Consider the following 8,729-nt stretch of genomic DNA (forward strand, 5'->3'; position numbering starts at 1 on the left):
ACACATGAGGGGGAAATGGAGAAGTCAAGACACAGGAAGGTGCACAAACCTAACAGAACCTTAAGGGAGATCTGCAGCAAGTATGTTAGGGATAGGAATTCTGGAAAGGAAAATTACATTAGCTCGTTAAAGGACTAATTAGCCCTACTATCTCTTCAGCATGGCTTAAGGTAGAACCACCTTCCTGAAGACTGGTCCATTCGACAGATGACTGACATACCCAACTGGAACGTTATGTCTTCTCCAAGTCAGGGATTTGATTTGCTTAGTCATAAGGAATTTCCCCATAATCAGCCTTTATTGGCACTGCAGAGGTGACCCTAAAATCATTTAGGAGATGGCCTGAAATTGGAGCATAGATAGAATTTATTTCTACCATTAAAACCTAGAGGTTTCAACACTGCTTGCCAGAAGGAACAAAAATGTCTGGATTGGACTAATGGCTCCAGCAGCATATATAGCAGAGGATGGCCAAGTTGGTCATCAATGGGAGGAGAGGCCGTTGGCCCTGTGAAGGTTCTATGCCCCAGTGTAGGGGAATGCCAGGGCCAGTAAGCATGAGGGGGTGGGGTGGTGAGCAGGAGGAGGGGGGAGGGAACAGGGGTTTGTTTTAGTTTTAGTGTTAGTTTACTTTTTTTCTTTTTTCTTTTTTTTCTTTTGGAGGGGAACCTGGGAAAGGAGATATTGTAAATAAAAAATATATATATATCTAATAAAAAATAAATAAATAAATGTCTGGATTGGAGTTTTAGCTTCCAACCTCTTGTACAGCCCCAAGGATTTTTGTGTTTGTTTACAGTCACAAGAAAAAGATATCAGAAAGTTCGGAACTCATCCCCCTGTGGTAATCCCTCCTAACAGATTGTATAGGGAGCAGATACCAGTGATGCAACATCTTTATCCACATCTTTGCAAATCCTGGTGTGCAGCTAAGTAACTCTCAGTGACCTGCAAACCCGCACTGCATTTTCATTAGGTAGTCGCTGATCAGGATCCGATACATGGCTAATACTGCTTGTCATGTGTTGTGAGGCCAGTTGTGGGCTTTTGCTTTCCACGAGATTGTGTCTGGTAAAAATACTGGTATGCCTGGCATTTTCTCCATGCCTTACGATTCCCCGGACTACTCTGCAATAGTTCCTGCCTCCATGTCCCCTCCATTTCAACTTTCATTGTATATCTAGGCGAAGTTCCTCACTGAGGCAGAACACAAAAGATCAGTATACCACAGGTAATGTCTGGATGAAGACAAGGTAAGTGACTATGAAAGATACAAAACAGGCCCATCTCCTCTGAGACTCCAGCCGTGCAGGGAAAGGCTTCTAACTCTAATTTGAATTCCCATCTTTCCTCAGGCTTTCATGCTCATTTCCACAGAACAGTAGGCTTTTACAGGTAGTGTAGGAATCCTGGTGCTGTGGTGGCTAATTTTATGTCAATGTGACACAAGCTAGAGACAGTTGGGAAGAGTCACCTTCAATGAAGAAACCCCATCAGACTCACCTGTGGACAAACCTGTGTACATAGTCTTGACTGATAATTAATGTGGGGGGGGAGGGACTATCTCACTGTGGGCAGTACCACCTTTGAATAGGAGGCCCTGGGTTCTATAAGAAAGCAGCCTAAGGAAGCCAGGAAGGAGCACGCTAGTGAATAGCCTCTCTCCTGGCCTCTGCATCAGCTCCTGCCTCCACATGCCTTCCTTGACTTCTTTCCATGATTTCCCTGGGTGATGGACTTACAAGCTATAAAAGGAAATAAACGCTTCCCCCCATAAGTTTTCTTTTCATGATGTTTATTATAGCAATAGAAACCTAAAGAGGCTTCCTCCTCAGGCCCAGCATCATGATGCCACTGGGCCAGCCATCCACCTCCTCAGTGAGCTTTTGGTGTAATACTTTAGTCACTTCGGTAGCTTGTCTCCAGCTAACCCACCTCACACCGGTGAACTCTTTTGCATCCAGCCACATTCCATATAGGCGGAGTGTCTTCAGAAAATAGAAGAGTCTATTGACTTGGCATTTCTATTTATTGTCTGTGATTTTTTGGCAAGTTTTTCGACCTGGTTAAATTTTAATTTCTCTATCCATAAAATGTGCTCAATAAAACAGAATGTTTTCAAGGATTATGCACAAGAATAAAAATCTTTGAAAATGTTATAATATAAATGAATTCTTCCCATTTTCTCTCTCCCTCTGCCTACCTCTTCTTTGGCCACAATAGCCAGCAATGGTGATGGCAGAGCGATGTATGGTTTAGACTTGAACATGCTGCTCTCTCTCACTCAGCCCACAGGACCCACACTCAGATCCCTCAGCAGGTTCCTTGACCCTCTTACATGTCAACTTCTTATTTTGCAGCAAACAGTGAAAGCTCTGCAGGGTCCTCGGAAAGGTTCACAGTTTGGTGTTCCCTGCTTCAGGCAGATACCTCCTCGGAGGTAGCAAGGTCTTTCAAAATTGAGTGCGCTGCTGATAGCTAGAGGCAAAAGAGAACGTTCGAATCAAGTCTGGTGAAAGTTGAGGTAATTGCTGCAACCTGAAAATGCTCAGAGGTCACTGTTCAGAGTCTATGGAAAGAATCTTTGCTATCATTCGTGTTTATGGTAGCCAAGTGGATAAGCTTGGATGTCAGCTCATCATGTGTATTTGGCAGAGAGGCAGCTGAAGATTACCTTCCTAAGGAGACCTGGAATGTCATGAAGACATGATGAGTGATGATCATATCCCAAAGGAATGTTCATGACTCATTCTCTCTCTGTCTCTGTCTCTCTCTGTCTCTGTCTCTCTCTGTGTCTCTCTCTGTCTCTATGTCTCTCTGCCTCTCTCTTTCTCTCTCTTTCTGTTTCTTTCTCTCTGTCTCTGTCTCTCTCTGTCTATGTCTCTCTGTCTCTCTCTGTCTCTATGTCTCTCTATCTCTCTCTGCCTCTCTCTGTCTCTCTCTGTCTCTCTCTGTCTTTCTCTCTGTCTCTCTCTGTCTCTGTCTCTCTGTCTGTCTCTGTCTCTCTGTCTCTCTCTGTCTCTCTCTGACTCTGTCTCTCTCTGTCTCTGTCTCTCTCTGTCACTATGTCTCTCTGCCTCTCTCTGTCTCTCTCTTTGTCTCTCTGTCTCTGTCTTTCTCTCTGTCTCTCTCTGTCTCTATGTCTCTCTGCTTCTCTATGTCTCTCTGTCTCTCTCTTTCTCTCTCTTTCTCTTTCTTTCTCTCTGCCTCTGTCTCTCTCTGTCTCTGTCTCTCTCTCTGTCTTCTTACCTGTCTCCCTCCCTCCTTCCTCTTTGGCTTTCCTTCTCCATTTAGCAGTTCCTGGCACAGAATCACATGTCTTACAGATGATTTGGGGCACAGAGGTAAGTTCCTAGTCATCCCTTAGTGCTTTACTTTCCAATGATCACTAACTTCAGGAAAAGAAAAAGCAAAAATAATGAGAAAGGCCATGATGGTTGGTATTTACCGTGCAGTACCTGGAAGACAGCAAAAAGAGCCAAGAAGAAAGCATGGAGTCTCATTATTGTGGAGTTGGGTCCCACAGACCTGATGGTGAAAAAAAGAAGGTAAAATGAGGAGGCTGTTTCTCTAACATAGGAACTCATGGTGGCCCACAGGTCTTTACTGAGACAACTGTAAATAAAACTATTATTCACAGTTTAGAGTGATTTGATTATTTTCCTTTGCTAGTAAAACCATGAATATTATCCTGTCCTAAGGCCCTGAATGTGCCATCAGTCACTCACAGTGATTGCTCCCAGTGGTATTGGCCTCCAGGCAGACTCCCTAGGTCCCATCCATTGCTGCCTGCTTCTTCCTTCAACACATTTCCACTACTAGATATGAAGATAGGATGAGGTGAGTCTGAGATGTGAGTGCCAGAATGCCACCACATCCTGGCATGGAGTCAGGCTATTACAAAAGGAGACCAAGAATGGATCCTTACAAGCCAAGTCAGGAATCTCAAAATATGGTGATCTGCTGGGGATTTCAAATCTCCTTAAAAGGAAAATCCACTGCGGTTTGGGGCTGGGTATAATTTTAGTAGATATCTATGCTAAGGCAATAGGGACATTATAATTGTCAAGAAATAGTAAAAAGAATACATCCATTTACTTTTGAAATTTGAATATTATTGTTTGCTTGCACTTAAATTTATTGTTTTTGTGATTTAAAAACATATATTACAAAATCCCAAATAGTAGCAAAATACTAAAAGTGAAAGGTTAAAAAAAAAAAGCCCTCATCACTTTCCACTTTTCAAAAGTAACAATTATTTACAGTTTAGAGCAGTAGTTCTTAACCAAGAAGGCCAAATGATCCTTTCCATGATTAAGGGTTGCCTAAGACCATTGGAAAACACAGATATTTATTTACATTACAGTCCACAACAATAGCAAAATTACAGATATGAAGTAGCAATGAAATGGTGGGGGTCACCATGACATCCGGAAGCGTATTAAAGGGCTATCCCATGAGGGAGGTTGAGGAACACTGACTTAGAGTGGTTTAATTATTTTCCTTTTCTCATAAAATCATGTGAATATTATTTTAAATTTAGAATATGTGATCAATCTCCATAGCCAGCTCACTTATATTTTTCCATTTAAAGACAATCTTGAAACATCTCTAATATTTGTTCAAGTGTATTCATCTTAAATGTGTGTGTATCTTTAGAAATGTATGCAACTATGACCTTTCATGAATTCTTAGAAATGGAATATTGTAGCAAAATATACTTCAAGATTTAGTACCTGTTATAAATTGCTCATTTGGAAACCACCATATACTTTGCTCTCTTACTAATGTGTATGAAAGCATTAACTATTAACAATTAACTATTAATGTTATTGCCAAAACTGATTATTAGAAATTATTTTGATCTTTGTCAGTGAGATGACTGAGTAATAATATTTCTGTTTATATTAATAGGCATTTTAATTCTTTTTTTTTTTTTTTGAGATTGAAGTGCTTTCCATGTTCACTTGTTATTTTTGTCACTGACGACTCATTTTCAGGCTGCTCCACTTTTTCTTCATGATTCCAAAGAATTTCACATATGTTTAAGCTACATATCTTTCATTGTCATATGTAGCAGACAGATGGTTTCTGATTTGCTTTTGTCTGGCACTTTATCATCCAGTAGCTGACATTCATGGCTGTGCTCAATACTCGCCTATATATTAGTCATGTTCATCTTCTCTTAAGGATGCTCATTTTATTTGTGGTTTTATCTAATTCTGTCTGCATTTTTGGTCAGAGAAATCCTTAGTTCTTTGAGCCCCGTATTGGAGACAGTTCTAAAAGCCAATGGCAGCCATGCATTCTCAGTAATAATATGAAGAGTACATTTTGCCTCGCCCAGAGATATGGAGTTGGGAAGCCCACAGAAATCCCATTATTGAGTGTGGAATCTCATATAAAAGCACAGGCGTGGCTTCTTGCTAGGTTTTGGAGGAAGTGAGTCTGAGAGACTTTGACCATGCAGTACTGTGAGGAAAGAAGGTTTGGGAGTGGTCACCTATGGAGTCCAGCATGGTCCTGGGAAGGACATTCCTCAGTACTGTGAGGAAAGAAGATTTGGGAATGGTCACCTATGGAGTCCAGCATGGTCCTGGGAAGGACATTCCTCATGCTCACTGGCTACAAAATTTCAGAGCTCTTAATACCAACCTGGCCCAGCATGCCTGGATGCCACTGATTGCTTAGGGATTCCACTATCCTCATTCTTCAGACTGTTTGACTCAAGGAGGGTGTATCAAGAATTGTTGAAATTCAAGATCACTGTACAGGATTTGATCTTACAACATAACTTCTGAATTATCAAGTTGGAAGCCATGGTACTGCTTTGTTAACGTGTTAAATGGAAATTGTAGGAGGTTTTTTTTGTCTTGTTTTGTTTTTCTTTTTTAGAAAAAAAAAGTCTAGAGCTTGATATTAGAGTTTGCCTTAATTGCATTTGTCTTATTAGCATGTCTCCTTGGTTCCATGTAATTAGGTTTTCATATAGATCCAAAACATTTTCTCAACATTATTGACAGTTATTATGAACAATCATGTTTTACAGTTTTTCTGCAAGGCTTTCATTTGTTGTTCTGTTGTTTTCATTTGTTGTTTCGTTATGTTTTCTGAGGAGAAATATGTTGATTTGCATTCTAATTTTCTCACTATCTCACACATGAATTTTTAATGTTTCTTTACCTCTTGGTAGTTATTTCTCCCATTTGCTACTTTTAATATTGCTGTGAGAATACCTGGCTAAAGCAACTAATTCATACAAGCCATTATAGCAGAGAAGACACAGTCATAGGAGGCTCCATGGTGGCAGGACCATGTGGCCAAAACTATTCAGCTTCTTATAGCCTGGAGCAACAAGAAGCAGAGAACTCACCAGAAACAGGGCCCAGTAAACCACAAGACCCACCCTCATGACTCACCTCCTCCAGATAGACCCACCTACCAAAGGCTTCCCAAACCTTTAGATAGATTCACAGCCTTCCCTAGGTACCATCAGCTGGGTATCCAAGCATTCAAACCCAGAGTCCTAGGGGAATGTTGCAACTATAACACTTACTAGCAGTTTTCAAACATAAACACATAATTACATAAAGGATTGTCCTTTTGCCTCCTTATCAAATAGCACAGAATAACATTTAAATAACTAGAACCTCCAGAGATCAACCTCTTAACATATTATCTTATCCATGGGAAACCATAGTCAGACCTTACCAAGGAACTTGCCGTAGACACCCTTAACTCTGAGCAACTTTTTCTCAGTTAGTAGAACACAGGCAATAGCTTATTTCTTCTCCATTTTCTTTCTTGTCCCTCGATATTTCACATAAGAGGTAGCAACTTCTTTAATATCCAAAAGCCAGAAGGGGAGCAAACCAGATTTTTAAAAATAGATGCTTCTGCAGGGTTTTTTTTTTTTTACATGTATGATACCTTCCATAAAAAGCCTTTGATTTTTCTTCCAGAATGTGATTAAGAATTTCAACTCATGCATTAAGCACAGGGTGTAGTTTAAGCTCAGATGTTCTTAAAGATCAGAAATGAGTCTGTGTCTAGTAGAGAAATTGAAAGAATTTTAATGAGCACACAAAAGCCTGGTGCCTCTATGATCCTTCACCAGAATAGTCTGCCTTTAGGGTCCAGAAACAATGTGACTCTGTTCAACTCAAGAAATTTATTGAATAAGGAAAAAACTAAGGGTATTTATCTAGCAATACTGGAAGAGTTGTCACTGTTTGGAGACCTGAAAACAGTCCCTGAGAACATAGGGAAAGTGAGAAAAAAATTAAATGCAATTCTTGATTTTTAAGGAACCAAAGAGAGGAAGAAGAAGTGGATGCTGAAATAGCTGAAGAGGAGAAGAAAGAAAAGAAGCAGGGGAGGGGAACTTCAGAAGAGTCTTTTGAAATCCTTCAAGGTCTCATGGCGGTGCCTTCTGGAAAAGCCAGCATCTTAGCAGATGACTGGAGAGTTAGAGCATTGGCTATCTCATTTTTCTCCGGAAAACAAAAGAAACAAGCTTTCTATTCACTTCTCATTGCAACCTTCTGGCCTGTAGAATCCCAGGCCTCCTGCATCATCACTGTCAGACCTAGGGAATCAACCTCACTAAAAAATATAATTGCTTCCCCATCATACAGAGCAGGTTAGACCTTCTAATATGTTAGCCCACCATTCCAAGGCTACCTCTTATTGCCCTTTGTATTTTGGCATTGAGGTCCTTGGTATGAAGCATATAGAGAATGATGCTTTTCCATGACAATGAGACAGCTTTCACAAAGATGTGGTATCCTTCAGCTTACTCCTGTCTACATGTTGACCCCACAGATCTGGACATTGAATATGTGCCTCCAAAGTCCTCCTTCAGTTAAGAATTTCCAATTCCTTGGCAGCATCTTATCCACATCAGAGTGTTCTTGAGATAATGTAGTAAGAGGGTATATTTGCCTTTGCTCCTGAAAATAAAACATAACCCCTTCTCTGTCTTTGGAGTAGCTGTGATATAAAAACAGGCATCTGACATGCCCAAAGGTAATCTGATCTTGAGCTCTGAAGTTGTATTAGCCAATGCACACATTACTCTCAAAACCATCTTTAGAGGCACTTCAAAGAAAGGCTGTTCCAGAGAGGAGAAAGTAGGTCTAGACGAAGTGGAAGGCAGCTCAAACTTTACTCCAATTTATGCTCATCCACTCAAATTCAAGTCCTGCTCATGCTCAGCAGCACCATACAACATTGCTTTTCTGTGTATTAAACTCTTCCCTATAAATAGGTCCAGAGACTGTAAGAACATTGAGCAGAAAATACAAACATGAATGCATAAATGTTTGGAGTGTGTGCACCCTGATTGTAGCTCTGCTTTGGCTAAGAGTTGTGGAAAGGAAGGGAAATGGAGGGAGAAAGATGGGGAAGAATAAACCTGGTCTTCTGGTCTAGTTGGATCTTCTGGAAGGATGTAGTCACTAAAACTAGGTGACCTGGAACACACAGCCCAGTCCCCAGCTCTCCTAGGCCTGGCCCTGCTCCTGTAGGCAGCAGAGTATCGGGCTCAGTTTCTTCACTCTTGAGTAGTTACTGCTACAGGTTACAATAATGCCCTGACTGTGTTCTGATCATGTGGTCTCCCTCCCCAAAGCCTGGACAGTAACGCAGCGTTGTGGGAGAGGCTACATTCAGTAGCTCCACCTCCATTGCAAGAAGGAAGTTTCTGATTGGACTGTTATACCGACGTA

At 40.9% G+C, this 8,729-nt stretch overlaps 1 long non-coding RNA gene across 1 annotated transcript; it reads right to left on the reverse strand.

Annotated features, from left to right (window-relative positions):
• Window positions 1-2,295: 2,295 nt before the first annotated feature.
• LOC116071215 lies at window positions 2,296-3,589 on the reverse strand. The gene is made up of 2 exons (XR_004110764.1): window positions 3,449-3,589; window positions 2,296-2,478 (listed from the first exon to the last, which is right to left on the reverse strand). It is a non-coding gene; the product is annotated as an uncharacterized LOC116071215 (long non-coding RNA).
• Window positions 3,590-8,729: the final 5,140 nt, after the last annotated feature.

The sequence above is a fragment of the Mastomys coucha genome, unplaced genomic scaffold, assembly GCF_008632895.1.
Source record: "Mastomys coucha isolate ucsf_1 unplaced genomic scaffold, UCSF_Mcou_1 pScaffold22, whole genome shotgun sequence".
In the NCBI taxonomy this organism is placed as follows: domain Eukaryota; kingdom Metazoa; phylum Chordata; class Mammalia; order Rodentia; family Muridae; genus Mastomys; species Mastomys coucha.